Below are 16830 nucleotides of genomic sequence, written 5' to 3' on the forward strand. Positions count from 1 at the left end.
CACCCTTTTTCGGCCATGCTTCAGAGAGAGTTAGGCCGGCGGTTGACTGAAACAAAGAGGAGACGCAAACCCATGCCCCACGTTGGGCGCCATTATGTCGTATATGATGAATGGTGGTAATATTGCTGATGAACAAAAAGTCCGTTATGCTGCATCGTGTCAGAAGTTTTTATTCATACCACGAGGTTACAGCATAAATTCACAGACACGCGTTGCCTGGAGAACGCCTCCCAGATTGTTATGGCCGTTCTGTCGTCTCATCGTTTAACTCCTATTTATAAACAATGCAAAGGGAGGGGCTACTCCCTCTTCTGGCCAATCACCAGTCTCCCCTCGGGCGTCACCCTCCAAGCGGCACATTTCAAATAACATCATAAAACCTCCCCCCTTTGGCCTGAACAACCAACATTCCATTTCGTCATGAAAAACATTTAACAAAGGCATAATCTTCAGATACGATACTAGCTCAAAGTACAGATGTCAGATATGAACTTGATCACTCTTTGTGGCAGAGAATTTTCCTGCTGCATCAGGACATTCAAATGAGCCTGGTGAATCCCTGAAAAATAGCAGTTCTCTTTCTCTCCATGCAGAGGCAGGTCCCATTACTGCAACATGTATCTGTAGCCAAATGTATCTGTAGCCTAACATGTCAGCGTGGGTTTGATTCCAGCCTGCACCCTTCTGGCACAAATAACTTCGGGTTCACAGACCACCATGGACATGAGTAGGGATGGAAATATCTCCTTTATAGTAAAAGCATTGCATGAATCTATCATCGTATTTGCAGGTCAGACAAAAAAAATGCCTTTTATAAAGATTTAATGTAATTCTATGTCATTTTACATATTAGCAGAATCTTTTTTAATACCACACAAATTACAGGCTAAGAATGGACAGAGAGATAGGCCAATGTGTTCATCTTATCATGTTTCTCCAGTGTCAAATCAGTGTGTCTTGTTTGCAACGAAACTCTCCGTTTGCAAATAATTTAATCTGAGACATCATTAGGAATCTGAGCATGGTACCAAAGATTTTTTATAACTAACCCAAGATAGACCACAGCCTGTCATTTCCGATGGGAACAAATTAGTCATAGTGGGCAGAACAAGCAAGGAGGTGGGCAGAGCCAAGCACGAGGTAGAGAGATCCTATTGGCGTGTTCTAGGATGCGTTTGCATATTTCCATTAGGGAACGCCTATTTTGAACTGCGCGTGTGTAATAACTCGATTCGCTTTTGCGCTCCTAAACAACACACATTAAAAAAAAACTTTGGCACTTTCTACTAAACTTAGTCCACTCTGTTCATAACAGATTTCAGTTTTGGGAACAGAACTGTATTGAATCAAATGTTTCATTGATGAGAATTTGCAGAATGTTGGCCAAAATCCATCTCGTTCCATCTTCTCCCACTTCCGGTCACTGGGCTTCCTCTCACTACCATATTTGGAAACGCCAAACGGATGCTTCACATTTATACATCAGGTGAAATATATGTTCTATTTGTGATGGTAGTTTCAAAAGTTCGGCATACCTTTCCACCACAGACAGAGTAGGCTTACCGACACAGGAAAATGTAAGCTTTAACTGCTGGCTACTCTTCTTCTGTGGCTTAACCCAACGAGAGAAAGTCACAAGTTTTTCCCTAAAAGCTGTCTGGGTTTAAACATGTTCTATTGTACAGGAAGTAAATCATTTAATAAATTGATAGTGACAGAATTAGATTACTTCCCAAGCAAAGTCCCAAAAAATTATCCTTGGCTATAGAAGGTTGTAGCTCAGCCTCTGAATGTCAAAGAAACGAAACCATGATATCCCCATATGCATCAGACGGAGTCACGTCTTTCCCAGGTATTTTACAGCTTGTTTCTAACATAAAGCCTCGCAGACCAAAGCTCTGTTATAGACCACTTTATATAATCTGTCACGCCCTGACTCAGGGGACTCTTGTATGTTGAGTCAGGGTGTGGATATTCTATGTTAGTTGTTCTATGTTTAGATCTAGGTTGTTTAGTTCTATGTTTGGCCGGGTGTGATTCCCAATCAGAGGCAGCTGTCGCTCGTTGTCTCTGATTGGGGATCAGACTTAGGCAGCCTATTGGCATTCATTAGTTGTGGGATCTTGTTCCGTGTGTAGGCTTGTTTTGTTTGTAGCCTTAGGACTTCACGTTTCGTTGGTTTGGTTTGGTTTGGTTTGTTGTTTTGTTTTGTGTTTATCGGTGAAATTAACATGTACGCATTTCACGCTGCGCCTTGGTCTGACCCGTCCTTAAACGAACGTGACATAATCGGATGTTTTATTTTCTTCAAAATCTTAAAATAACAAGCCTGTGCTTTAAAAAAAATCAGTTTATTTAATAAAAGGTAGGCCTATGGTATACCCTCCAATACACCCTCAATTCGAGTCTTGGTTTTAACTTAACAGCCCTTCAATGACACAGAGCTTTAAAGAGTGCATGGTGGGTGGAGGAATTGACTGACAAATCTATGGATATAGCAGCATATACCCTAATATCGTCTGTTAAACAGGTAGGCCTACCTCTTATTTCTTAAATAGTAAGAAATAGGCTCCACCACAAAGCCCTCTTGTTATTAGTAAAGTCTAAGATTCATTTGCCAACTTTCAGCACCATGAGCTGTCCATTTCCGTTTGTGTCGCGGCTGCTGCTTCAAGTTAAAGCACCACAATGTAAGTTACTCTAATTGCTTATTGTGAGGTCAATAACTCTGATAAATACATATATTGTTTTTAATAAAAAATCAATTATAGTAGTAGCAAGCTATCGAGGTTGACCTACGGTCCTCCTCATCTCTGCACCCTCCTTATCAAACCGAACAGAACATAATACACTGCACTAAAATAACACATCCTAGATCTGAATGAATGAAATAATCTTATTAAATACTTTTTTCTTTACATAGTTGAATGTGCTGACAACAAAATCATACAAAATTATCAATGGAAATCAAATGTATCAACCCATGGAGGTCTGGATTTGGAGTCACCCTCAAAATTAAAGTGGAAAACCACACTACAGGCTGATCCAACTTTGATGTAATGTCCTTAAAACAAGTCAAAATGAGGCTCAGTAGTGTGTGTGGCCTCCACATGCCTGTATGACCTCCCTACAATGCCTGGGCATGCTCCTGATGAGGTGGCGGATGGTCTCCTGAGGGATCTCCTCCCAGACCTGGACTAAAGCATCCGCCAACTCCTGGACAGTCTGTGGTGCAACGTGGCGTTGGTGGATGGAGTGAGACATGATGTCCCAGATGTGCTCAATTGGATTCAGGTCTGGGGAACGGGCGGGCCAGTCCATAGCATCAATGCCTTCCTCTTGCAGGAACTGCTGACACACTCCAGCCACATGAGGTCTAGCATTGTCTTGCATTAGGAGGAGCCCAGGGCCAACCGCACCAGCATATGGTCTCACAAGGGGTCTGAGGATCTCATCTCGGTACCTAATGGCAGTCAGGCTACCTCTGGCGAGCACATGGAGGGCTGTGCGGCCCCCCAAAGAAATGTCACCCCACACCATGACTGACCCACCGCCAAACCGGTCATGCTGGAGGATGTTGCAGGCAGCAGAACGTTCTCCACGGCGTCTCCAGACTCTGTCACGTGCTCAGTGTGAACCTGCTTTCATTCGCCAGTGGCGAATTTGCCAATCTTGGTGTTCTCTGGCAAATGCCAAATGTCCTGCACGGTGTTGAGCTGTAAGCACAACCCCCACCTGTGGACGTCGGGCCCTCATACCACCCTCATGGAGTCTGTATCTGACCGTTTGAGCAGACACATGCACATTTGTGGCCTGCTGGAGGTCATTTTGCAGGGCTCTGGCAGTGCTCCTCCTGCTCCTTCTTGCACAAAGGCGGAGGTAGCAGTCCTGCTGCTGGGTTGTTGCCCTCCTACGGCCTCCTCCACGTCTCCTGATGTACTGGCCTGTCTCCTGGTAGCGCCTCCATGCTCTGGACACTACGCTGACAGACACAGCAAACCTTCTTGCCACAGCTCGCATTGATGTGCCATACTGGATGAGCTGCACTACCTGAGCCACTTGTGTGGGTTGTAGACTCCGTCTCTTGCTACCACTAGAGTGAAAGCACCGCCAGCATTCAAAAGTGACCAAAACATCAGCCAGGAAGCATAGGAACTGAGAAGTGGTCTGTGGTCACCAACTGCAAAACCAGTCCTTTATTGGGGGTGTCTTGCTTATTGCCTATAATTTCCACCTGTTGTCTATTCCATTTGCACAACAGCATGTGAAATTTATTGTCAATCAGTGTTGCTTCCTAAGTGGACAGTTTGATTTCACAGAAGATTGATTGACATGGAGTTACATTGTGTTGTTTAAGTGTTCCCTTTTATTTTTTTTGAGCAGTGTATATAGGCTAGTCCGCATGTAAGAGTGCATTTCTTGGACTAGATCTAAGAAAAAACTATTTTCGGAAGAAGCCTTTCACTCTCCTCCTGAACTGCCACCATAGCCCTACTACACAGCACAGCCATTGGTTAGGCAGCACACTTACGTTTTTGATCAGCTAGAGCAGAGCAGGCTGGGGCTCAGGGTTGGAATATCCATTGCAGTGTGTAATGCAGCCTAGTTTTATTTACACCATCCCACCAGCTATCCATAATGTCTATACATCCCATCAGACATACAGTGAGGGAAAAAAGTATTTGATCCCCTGCTGATTTTGTACGTTTGCCCACTGACAAAGACATAATCAGTCTATGATTTTAATGGTAGGTTTATTTGAACAGTGAGAGACAGAATAACAACAAAGTAATCCAGAAAAACGCATGTCAAAAATGTTATGAATTTATTTGCATTTTTATGAGGGAAATAAGTATTTGACCCCCTCTCAATCAGAAAGATTTCTGGCTCCCAGGTGTCTTTCATACAGGTAATGAGATGAGATTAGGAGCACACTCTTAAAGGGAGTGCTCCTAATCTCAGCTTGTTACCTGTATGAAAGACACCTGTCCATAGAAGCAATCAATCAATCAGATTCCAAACTCTCCACCATGGCCAAGACCAAAGAGCTCTCCAAGGATGTCAGGGACAAGATTGTAGACCTACACAAGGCTGGCATGGGCTACAAGACCATCGCCAAGCAGCTTGGTGAGAAGGTGACAACAGTTGGTGCGATTATTCGCAAATGGAAGAAACACAAAAGAACTGTCAATCTCCCTCGGCCTGGGGCTCCATGCAAGATCTCACCTCGTGGAGTTGCAATGATCATGAGAACGGTGAGGAATCAGCCCATAACTACACGGGAGGATCTTGTCAATGATCTCAAGGCAGCTGGGACCATAGTCACCAAGAAAACAATTGGTAACACACTATGCCGTGAAGGACTGAAATCCTGCAGCGCCCGCAAGGTCCCCCTGCTCAAGAAAGCACATATACAGGCCCGTCTGAAGTTTGCCAATGAACATCTGAATGATTCAGAGTAGAACTGGGTGAAAGTGATGTGGTCAGATGAGACCAAAATCGAGCTCTTTGGCATCAACTCAACTCGCCGTGTTTGGAGGAGGAGGAATGCTGCCTATGACCCCAAGAACACCATCCCCACCGTCAAACATGGAGGTGGAAACATTATGCTTTGGGGGTGTTTTTCTGCTAAGGGGACAGGACAACTTCACTGCATCAAAGGGACGATGGACGGGGCCATGTACCGTCAAATCTTGGGTGAGAATCTCCTTCCCTCAGCCAGGGCATTGAAAATGGGTCGTGGATGGGTATTCCAGCATGACAATGACCCAAGGCAACAAAGGAGTGGCTCAAGAAGAAGCACATTAAGGTCCTGGAGTGGCCTAGCCAGTCTCCAGACCTTAATCCCTTAGAAAATCTGTGGAGGGAGCTGAAGGTTCGAGTTGCCAAACGTCAGCCTCGAAACCTTAATGACTTGGAGAAGATCTGCAAAGAGGAGTGGGACAAAATCCCTCCTGAGATGTGTGCAAACCTTGTGGCCAACTACAAGAAACGTCTGACCTCTGTGATTGCCAACAAGGGTTTTGCCACCAAGTACTAAGTCATGTTTTGCAGAGGGGTCAAATACTTATTTCCCTCATTAAAATGCAAATCAATTTATAACATTTTTGACATGCGTTTTTCAGGATTTTTGTTGCTGTTATTCTGTCTCTCACTGTTCAAATAAACCTACCATTAAAATTATAGACTGATAATTTCTTTGTCAGTGGGCAAACATACAAAATCAGCAATGCAAATAGTCCGGGCAGCCATGATTAGCTGTTCAGGAGTCTTATGGCTTGGGGGTAGAAGCTGTTAAGAAGTATTTTGGACCTAGACTTGGCGCTCCTGTACCGCTTGCTGTGTGGTAGCAGAGAGAACAGTCTATGACTAGGGTGGCTGGAGTCTTTGATCATTTTTAGGGCCTTCCTCTGACACCGCCTGGTACAGAGGTCCTGGATGGCAGGAAGCTACTGGGCCGTACGCATTACCCTCTGTAGTGCCTTGTGGTCGGAGGCCGAGCAGTTGCCTTACCAGGCGGTGATGCAACCAGTCAGGATGCTCTCGCAGCTGTATAACTTTTTGAGGATCTGAGGACCCATGCCAAATCTTTTCAGTCTCCTGAGGGGGAATAGGCTTTGTCGTGCCCCTTCACGACTGTCTTGGTGTGTTTGGACCATGATAGTTTGTTGGTGATGTGGACACCAAGGAACTTGAAGCTCTCAACCTGTTCCACTACAGCCCCGTCGATGAGAATGGGGGCGTGCTCAGTCCTCTTTTTTTTCCTGTAGTCCACAATCATCTCCTTTGTCTTGAGCACGTTGAGGGAGAGGTTGTTATCCTGGCACCACACGGCCAGGTCGCTGACCTCCTCCCTATAGGCTGTCTCATCATTGTCGGTGATCAGGCCTACCACTGTTGTGTCATCAGCAAACTTAATGATGGTGTTGGAGTCGTGCCTGGCCATGCAGTCATGGGTGAACAGGGAGTACAGGAGGGGACTGAGCACGCACCCCTGAGGGGCCCCCGTGTTGAGGATCAGCGTGGCAGATGGGTTGTGACCTACCCTTACCACCTGGGGGAGGCCCGTCAGGATGTCCAGGATCCAGTTGCAGAGGGAGGTGTTTAGTCCCAGAGTCCTTAGCTTAGTGATGAGCTTTGAGGGCACTATGGTGTTGAACGCTGAGCTGTAGTCAATTAATAGCATTCTCACATAGGTGTTCCTTTTGTCCAGGTGGGAAAGGGCAGTGTGGAGTGCAATAGAGATTGCATCATCTGTGGATCTGTTGGGGCGGTATGCAAATTGGAGTGGGTCCAGGGTGTCTGGGATGATGGTGTTGATGTGAGCCATGACCAGCCTTTCAAAGCACTTCATGGCTACAGACATGTGTGCTACGGGTCGGTAGTCATTTAGGCAGGTTATCTTAGTGTTCTTGGGCACAGGGACTATGGTGGTCTGCTTGAAACATGTTGGTATTACAGACTCTGTCAGGGACATGTTGAAAATGTCAGTGAAGACACTTGCCAGTTGGTCAGCGCACGCGTGGAGTACACATCCTGGTAATGCGTCTGGCCCTGCGGCCTTGTGAATGTTGACCTGTTTAAAGATCTTACTCACATCGGCTACAGAGAGCTTGATCACATAGTCATCCGGAACAGCTGATGCTCATGCATGCTAAGTGTGTGTATGCAGCCAATACAATTTGATTTGATTATCTTAGAAATATAAATTTGCTCTGTGCTTCTACGAGCATGCATTTCGTAGTCTATAGGCTATGGATCATTTAATTGAAACCACACTAAATTGCCTATAGGCTCACTTGATATTGCGCGCCCAGTGGAGAACCAGAGATGAGGGGCGGCATCAGGCACACATTCGATGTATAACCTAATGCAACTCATTCTAAAACACTGATAAATATTGACATTTCATCAATTTACAAATTACAGTGGGGGAAAAAAGTATTTAGTCAGCCACCAATTGTGCAAGTTCTCCCACTTAAAAAGATGAGAGAGGCTGTAATTTTCATCATAGGTACACGTCAACTATGACAGACAAATTGAGAATATTTTTTCCAGAAAATCACATTGTAGGATTTTTAATGAATTTATTTGCAAATTATGGTGGAAAATAAGTATTTGGTCACCTACAAACAAGCAAGATTTCTGTCTCTCACAGACCTGTAACTTCTTCTTTAAGAGGCTCCTCTGTCCTCCACTCGTTACCTATATTAATGGCACCTGTTTGAACTTGTTATCAGTATAAAAGACACCTGTCCACAACCTCAAACAGTCACACTCCAAACTCCACTATGGCCAAGACCAAAGAGCTGTCAAAGGACACCAGAAACAAAATTGTAGACCTGCACGAGGCTGGGAAGACTGAATCTGCAATAGGTAAGCAGCTTGGTTTGAAGAAATCAACTGTGGTGTCACGCCCTGACTCTGGGGACTCGTATTTGTTGAGTCAGGGTGTGTATTTTTCTGTGTTGTGTTTTGCTATGTTGATTTTCTATGTTTAGATCTAGAATATGTAGATCTATGTTGGCCGGGGTGGTTCCCAATCAGAGGCAGCTGTAGCTCGTTGTCTCTGATTGAGGACCATACTTAGGCAGCCTATTGGCACTAGTGGGTTGTGGGATCTTGTTCCGTGTTAAGGTATGTTGTGTTGTGCTGCCTTGGACTTCACGTATCGTTTGTTTATTGTTTTGTCCTTGTGTTTATTCGTTAATAAACATGTATGCATATCACGCTGCGCCTTGGTCCGTCCCGTCTGTAAACGATCGTGACATGTGGGAGCAATTATTAGGAAATGGAAGACATACAAGACCACTGATAATCTCCCTCGATCTGGGGCTCCATGCAAGATCTCACCCCGTGGGGTCAAAATGATCACAAGAACGGTGAGCAAAAATCCCAGAACCACACGGGGGGACCTAGTGAATGACCTGCAGAGAGCTGGGACCAAAGTAACAAAGCCTACCATCAGTAACACACTACGCCGCCAGGGACTCAAATCCTGCAGTGCCAGACGTGTCCCCCTGCTTAAGCCAGTACAGGCCCGTCTGAAGTTTGCTAGAGTGCATTTGGATGATCCAGAAGAGGATTGGGAGAATGTCAGATGAAACCAAAAGAGAACTTTTTGGTAAAAACTCAACTCGTCGTGTTTGGAGGACAAAGAATGCTGAGTTGCATCCAAAGAACAAAGGATTTAGTCAGCCACCAATTGTGCAAGTTCTCCCACTTAAAAAGATGAGAGAGGCCTGTAATTTTCATCATAGGTACACGTCAACTATGACAGACAAATTGAGAATTGTTTTTCCAGAAAATCACATTGTAGGATTTTTTTATTAATTTATTTGCAAATTATGGTGGAAAATAAGTATTTGGTCAATAACAAAAGTTTCTCAATACTTTGTTATATACCCTTTGTTGGCAATGACACAGGTCAAACGTTTTCTGTAAGTCTTCACAAGGTTTTCAAACACTGTTGCTGGTATTTTGGCCCATTCCTCCATGCAGATCTCCTCTAGAGCAGTGATGTTTTGGGGCTGTCGCTGGGCAACACAGACTTTCAACTCCCTCCAAAGATTTTCTATGGGGTTGAGATCTGGAGACTGGCTAGGCCACTCCAGGACCTTGAAATGCTTCTTACGAAGCCACTCCTTCGTTTCCCGGGCGGTGTGTTTGGGATCATTGTCATGCTGAAAGACCCAGCCACGTTTCATCTTCAATGCACTTGCTGATGGAAGGAGGATTTCACTCAAAATCTCACGATACATGGCCCCATTCATTCTTTCCTTTACACGGATCAGTCGTCCTGGTCCCTTTGCAGAAAAACAACCCCAAAGCATGATGTTTCCACCCCCATGCTTCACAGTAGGTATGGTGTTCTTTGGATGCAACTCAGCATTCTTTGTCCTCCAAACACGACGAGTTTAGTTTTTACCAAAAAGTTCTATTTTGGTTTCATCTGACCATATGACATTCTCCCAATCCTCTTCTGGATCATCCAAATGCACTCTAGCAAACTTCAGACGGGCCTGGACATGTACTGGCTTAAGCAGGGGGACACGTCTGGCACTGCAGGATTTGAGTCCCTGGCGGCGTAGTGTGTTACTGATGGTAGGCTTTGTTACTTTGGTCCCAGCTCTCTGCAGGTCATTCACTAGGTCCCCCCGTGTGGTTCTGGGATTTTTGCTCACCGTTCTTGTGATCATTTTGACCCCACGGGGTGAGATCTTGCATGGAGCCCCAGATCGAGGGAGATTATCAGTGGTCTTGTATGTCTTCCATTTCCTAATAATTGCTCCCACAGTTGATTTCTTCAAACCAAGCTGCTTACCTATTGCAGATTCAGTCTTCCCAGCCTGGTGCAGGTCTACAATTTTGTTTCTGGTGTCCTTTGACAACTCTTTGGTCTTGGCCATAGTGGAGTTTGGAGTGTGACTGTTTGAGGTTGTGGACAGGTGTATTTTATACTGATAACAAGTTCAAACAGGTGCCATTAATACAGGTAACGAGTGGAGGACAGAGGAGCCTCTTAAAGAAGAAGTTACAGGTCTGTGAGAGCCAGACATCTTGCTTGTTTGTAGGTGACCAAATACTTATTTTCCACCGTAATTTGCAAATAAATTCATTAAAAATCCTACAATGTGATTTTCTGGATTTTTTTTCTCAATTTGTCTGTCATAGTTGACGTGTACCTATGATGAAAATTACAGGCCTCTCAAATCAAATCAAATCAAATTTTATTGGTCACATGCGCCGAATACAACAGGTGCAGACATTAGAGTGAAATGCTTACTTACAGCCCTTAACCAACAGTGCATTTATTTTTAACAATAAAATAAAACAACAACAAAAAAAATTTTGAGGAAAAAAAGTGCAGAAGTTAAATAAAATAACAGTAGGGAGGCTATATATACAGGGGGGTACCGGTGCAGAGTCAATGTGCGGGGGCACCGGCTAGTTGAGGTAGTTGAAGTAATATGTACATGTGGGTAGAGTTAAAGTGACTATGCATAAATAATTAACAGAGTAGCAGCAGCGTAAAAAGGATGGGGTGGGGGGGCAATGCAAATAGTCCGGGTAGCCATGATTAGCTGTTCAGGAGTCTTATGGCTTGGGGGTAGAAGCTGTTGAGAAGTCTTTTGGACCTAGACTTCGCACTCCGGTACCGCTTGCCGTGCGGTAGCAGAGAGAACAGTCTATGACTAGGGTGGCTGGAGTCTTTGACAATTTTGAGGGCCTTCCTCTGACACCGCCTGGTATAGAGGTCCTGGATGGCAGGAAGCTTGGCCCCAGTGATGTACTGGGCCGTACGCACTACCCTCTGTAGTGCCTTGCGGTCGGAGGCCAAGCAGTTGCCATACCAGGCGGCGATGCAACCAGTCAGGATGCTCTCGATGGTGCAGCTGTATAATTTTTTGAAGTGGGAGAACTTGCACAATTGGTGGCTGACTAAATACTTTTTTCCCCCACTGTATATGTGTATATATATATATATATATACATACAGTGGGGAAAAAAAGTATTTAGTCAGCCACCAATTGTGCAAGTTCTCCTACTTAAAAAGATGAGAGAGGCCTGTAATTTTCATCATAGGTACACGTCAACTATGACAGACAAAATGAGGAAAAAAAATCCAGAAAATCACATTGTAGGATTTTTTATGAATTTATTTGCAAATTATGGTGGAAAATAAGTATTTGGTCAATAACAAAAGTTTCTCAATACTTTGTTATATACCCTTTGTTGGCAATGACACAGGTCAAACGTTTTCTGTAAGTCTTCACAAGGTTTTCACACACTGTTGCTGGTATTTTGGCCCATTCTTCCATGCAGATCTCCTCTAGAGCAGTGATGTTTTGGGGCTGTCGCTGGGCAACACAGACTTTCAACTCCCTCCAAAGATTTTCTATGGGGTTGAGATCTGGAGACTGGCTAGGCCACTCCAGGACCTTGAAATGCTTCTTACGAAGCCACTCCTTCGTTGCCCGGGCGGTGTGTTTGGGATCATTGTCATGCTGAAAGACCCAGCCACGTTTCATCTTCAATGCCCTTGCTGATGGAAGGAGGTTTTCACTCAAAATCTCACGATACATGGCCCCATTCATTCTTTCCTTTACATGGATCAGTCGTCCTGGTCCCTTTGCAGAAAAACAGCCCCAAAGCATGATGTTTCCACCCCCATGCTTCACAGTAGGTATGGTGTTCTTTGGATGTAACTCAGCATTCTTTGTCCTCCAAACACGACGAGTTGAGTTTTTACCAAAAAGTTATATTTTGGTTTCATCTGACCATATGACATTCTCCCAATCCTCTTCTGGATCATCCAAAGGCACTCTAGCAAACTTCAGACGGGCCTGGACATGTACTGGCTTAAGCAGGGGGACTGCAGGATTTGAGTCCCTGGCGGCGTAGTATGTTACTGATGGTAGGCTTTGTTACTTTGGTCCCAGCTCTCTGCAGGTCATTCACTAGGTCCCCCCATGTGGTTCTGGGATTTTTGCTCACCGTTCTTGTGATCATTTTGACCCCACGGGGTGAGCTCTTGCGTGGAGCCCCAGATCGAGGGAGATTATCAGTGGTCTTGTATGTCTTCCATTTCCTAATAATTGCTCCCACAGTTGATTTCTTCAAACCAAGCTGCTTACCTATTGCAGATTCAGTCTTCCCAGCCTGGTGCAGGTCTACAATTTTGTTTCTGGTGTCCTTTGACAGCTCTTTGGTCTTGGCCATAGTGGAGTTTGGAGTGTGACTGTTTGAGGTTGTGGACAGGTGTCTTTTATACTGATAACAAGTTCAAACAGGTGCCATTAATACAGGTAACGAGTGGAGGACAGAGGAGCCTCTTAAAGAAGAAGTTACAGGTCTGTGAGAGCCAGAAATCTTGCTTGTTTGTAGGTGACCAAATACTTATTTTCCACCATAATTTGCAAATAAATTCATTAAAAATCCTACAATGTGATTTTCTGGATTTTTTTTTCTCAATTTGTCTGTCATAGTTGACGTGTACCTATGATGAAAATTACAGGCCTCTCTCATCTTTTTAAGTGGGAGAACTTGCACAATTGGTGGCTGACTAAATACTTTTTTCCCCCACTGTATATATATATATATATATATATATATATATATATACCCCATAATGACAAAGTAAAATTTATTGAAAATGAAATAATTAAATGTCTATTTTACATAAGTATTCACACTCCTGAGTCAATTCATGTTGGCAGTGACTACAGCTGTGAGTCTTTCTGGATAAGTGTCTAAGTGCTTTGCACACCTGGATTGTACAATATTTGCACATTAGCTCCGTGTAGCTCAGTTGGTAGAGCATGGCGTTTGCAACGCCAGGATTGTGGGTTCGATTCCCACGGGGGGCCAGTATGAAAAAATAAATAATGTATGCACTCACTAACTGTAAGTCGCTCTGGATAAGAGCGTCTGCTAAATGTAAATGTAATGTTTTGTTTTTTAAAAATTATTCAAGCTCTGTCAAGTTGGTTGTTGGTCAACGCTAGACAGCCATTTTCAAGTCTTGCCGTAGATTTTCAAGCCGTTTTAAGTCAAAACTGTGTTTTAGGTTAGTGTCCTGATGAAAGGTGAATTTGTCTTCTAGTGTCTGTTGGAAAGCAGACTGAACCAGGTTTTCCTCTAGGGTTTTGCCTGTTCTTAGCTCTATTACATTAATTTTTTATCCTAAACTCCCTAGTCCTTGTCGATGACAAGCATACCCATAACATGATGCAGCCCCCACCATGCTTGAAAATATGAAGCGTGGTACTTAGTGATGTGTTGTGATGGATTTGCCCCAAACATAACACTTTGTATTCAGGACAAAGTTAATTTCTTTGCCACATTGTTTGCAGTTTTACTTTAGTGCCTTGCTGCAAACAGTTTTGGAATATTTGTTTTCTGTACAGGCTTCCTTCTTTTCACTCTGTTATTTAGGTTAGTATTGTGGAGTAACTACAATGTTGTTGATCCTTCCTCAGTTCTCTCCTATCACAGCCATTAAACTCTGTAACTGTTTTAAAGTCACCATTGGCCTCATGGTGAAATCCCTGAGCGGTTTCCTTCCTCTCCAGCAACTGAGTTAGGAAGGACGCCTGTATCTTTGTAGTGACTGGATGTATTGATACACCATCCAAAGCCTAATTAATAACTTCACCATACTCAAAGGGATATTCAAGTTTGCTATATTTTTTTGACCCATCATTGGAAAACCTCCCTGGTCTTTGTGGTTGAATCTGTGTTTAAATTCACTGCTCGACTGAGGGACCTTACAGATAATTGTATGTGTGGGTTACAGAGATGAGGTAGTCATTCAAAAATCATGTTAAACACTATTATTGCACACAGAGTGAGTCCATGCAACTTATTATGTGACTTGTTAAGAACATTTTTACTACTGAATTTATTTAGGCATGCCATAACAAAGGGGTTGAATACTGATTTACTCAAGACATTTCAACTTTTCATTTTTAATTAATGGAAAAAAATAATTAAAACATAATTCCACTGTGACATTATGGGGTATTGTGTGGAGGCCAGTGACACACAATCTCAAATACATACAGTATTATGTATTATTATTTAAGCAGCAATGGCACACACAAGTTTGAACATTTCGACTTTTTACTTCAGAAGTGGCTGTTCAGTAAACATGTATTTATTAATCATCAGAGAGTGATGGGTGATCATTTGCCCATGGCCAACCTCCATTCCAGGTGTGAAAATGTTTTATAACCAGTGGCGGCTGGCCGATAGAGGGCGCTAGGGCGCCGCCCCCTTAAATAAAATTATTTAAAAAAAATAAAATAAAAAATAAATAAAAATAATAATAATAATAATAAAAACATCAGTATGTCAATATTTGTGTGTTTGAAATATGGAATGCACACAGTAATATGTGTAAGATATGATAGAAAATCATATTCGCAACCTTTCCTCTGCCTGTCAAACGCCTCGTCAGCTCTGGCCGATACAGAAAGTGCCCCGAGGAGGCGGGTCTACGTAGCAGTTAAGCCAATTGCTAATTTAAGATATGAATGTATGACATAAAATGTAGCCAATCAGCGATCTTAAATCGAATCCAAGGAGGGCGATTATTTTATCGCCCCAAGCTCGCCCCTGATAAAATAAGGACCGGGCTCCAGTGGCGCCATTTTTACTAGACGACAATGGCGAGCGCAAACGTTACTCCTCCAAGACCCAACCCTAACTCGGTGAAATCTCTCCTCCAAGATCCGTTTGAGAGGAGAACTTTGTCAGAGAAAGTTCGGGTGAAAGAGCTGGGCCCAGATCAACCTGACCTCTCAATCAGACAGCAGGCTAGCGAGAAAGGGAAGCAGTATATGCGCGGCTTCTCCCGTAGCTGGTACACCAGGAAGGCTTGGCTAGCTGGGTGCACTGATGCTTTATTTTGCTTTCCGTGCTTGCTTTTTAAAACGACGGGGTCAGATTCAGCATGGACAGGTACCGGAGTGAGGGATATGAAGCACCTGTCAGAGAAGGTAAAGAAACATGAGAACACCAGGGCACACATGGACAACTCTGTAAAGCTAGCTGTATTAGGAAGGGTGAACATTGCTACGCAGCTGGATGACGGCCACAGGATTGCGGTGAGGAAACACAATGAGGAGGTGGATAAAAACAGGCACATTCTATCCAAAATTATCGATTGTGTGAAGTTCTGTGGGGCTTTTGAGTTGGCCTTGCGTGGGCACGAGGAGACTGACTCCTCGGACAACCCCGGCATTTTCCGGGGCTTAGTGGATTTTGTTGCCTCCCTCGACAGTGTGCTGGAGGAGCACCTGAAGACAGCTACCGTTTTTAAGGGCACGTCAAAGACGATACAGAACGAGCTGTTGGACTGTATGCTGTCAGTGCTTAAGGATTACATCCTGGAGGAAGTAAAGAGTGCTGATTTTATCGCCATTCAAGCTGACGAGACGACTGACGTTTCCACCCACTGCCAGTTGGTGCTTGTGATACGCTACATCGATGCTAAAAGTAACGTCCAAGAACGTTTTTTCGAGTTCATTTTGATCGAGAACGCAACCGCCGACACCATCGCTACAGCGCTGCTGGAGAGGCTCAGCACCATACTCTCACATGGACAAAAGGCCAAACTTATTGCCCAGGCTTACGACGGAGCAAGTGTGATGAGGGGAGCCACCGGCGGAGTGCAGCGTAAAATAGTGGATGTGTACGAAAATGCGCACTACGTCCACTGCTATGCACATCAGCTGAACCTCATCATGCAGCAGGCTACTTCACGCATCCCCAGGATCGGCACTTTCTTTTCCGACCTTGCAGGATTTTCTGCTTTCTTCTCCAGGTCTCCCAAGCGAACCACCGTGCTTGACGAAGTGGTTGCGCATAGACTCCCCAGAGCCTCTACAACACGGTGGAACTTCCACAGTCGCGCTGTAAACACTGTGTACGAGTACAGGGATGACCTCCTAACGTGTTTCCAGACCATCAGAGACTCTGGGAACTTTGATGCCCCGACTGTCAGAGAGGCGGGGGGCTTTGTGAGGATGCTCGAAGACGAGGCTTTCTGTTTTTTCCTGGCACTGTTCCACAAGATCATGCCAAATGTGGACATGCTTTTCAGCCAGCTGCAGAAGAGGAACATCGACCCTGTCTTCATTAAAGCACTTGTCCAGAGGTTCACAGACAGCATGCTAACAATCAGGTAAATAACTATATTTACTATTGGCTGATAAAGATGTTGTTAGAAAGATGAATAGTTCACTTACAACAGTTTAAAAGCCTAAATGTGACTGGTCATCAAAGTGAGTGATTATCATAGAGCCGTCACAATTATATTTGTTT

The sequence above is a fragment of the Coregonus lavaretus genome, assembly GCF_964263955.1.
Source record: "Coregonus lavaretus genome assembly, chromosome: 37".
NCBI classification, from domain to species: domain Eukaryota; kingdom Metazoa; phylum Chordata; class Actinopteri; order Salmoniformes; family Salmonidae; genus Coregonus; species Coregonus lavaretus.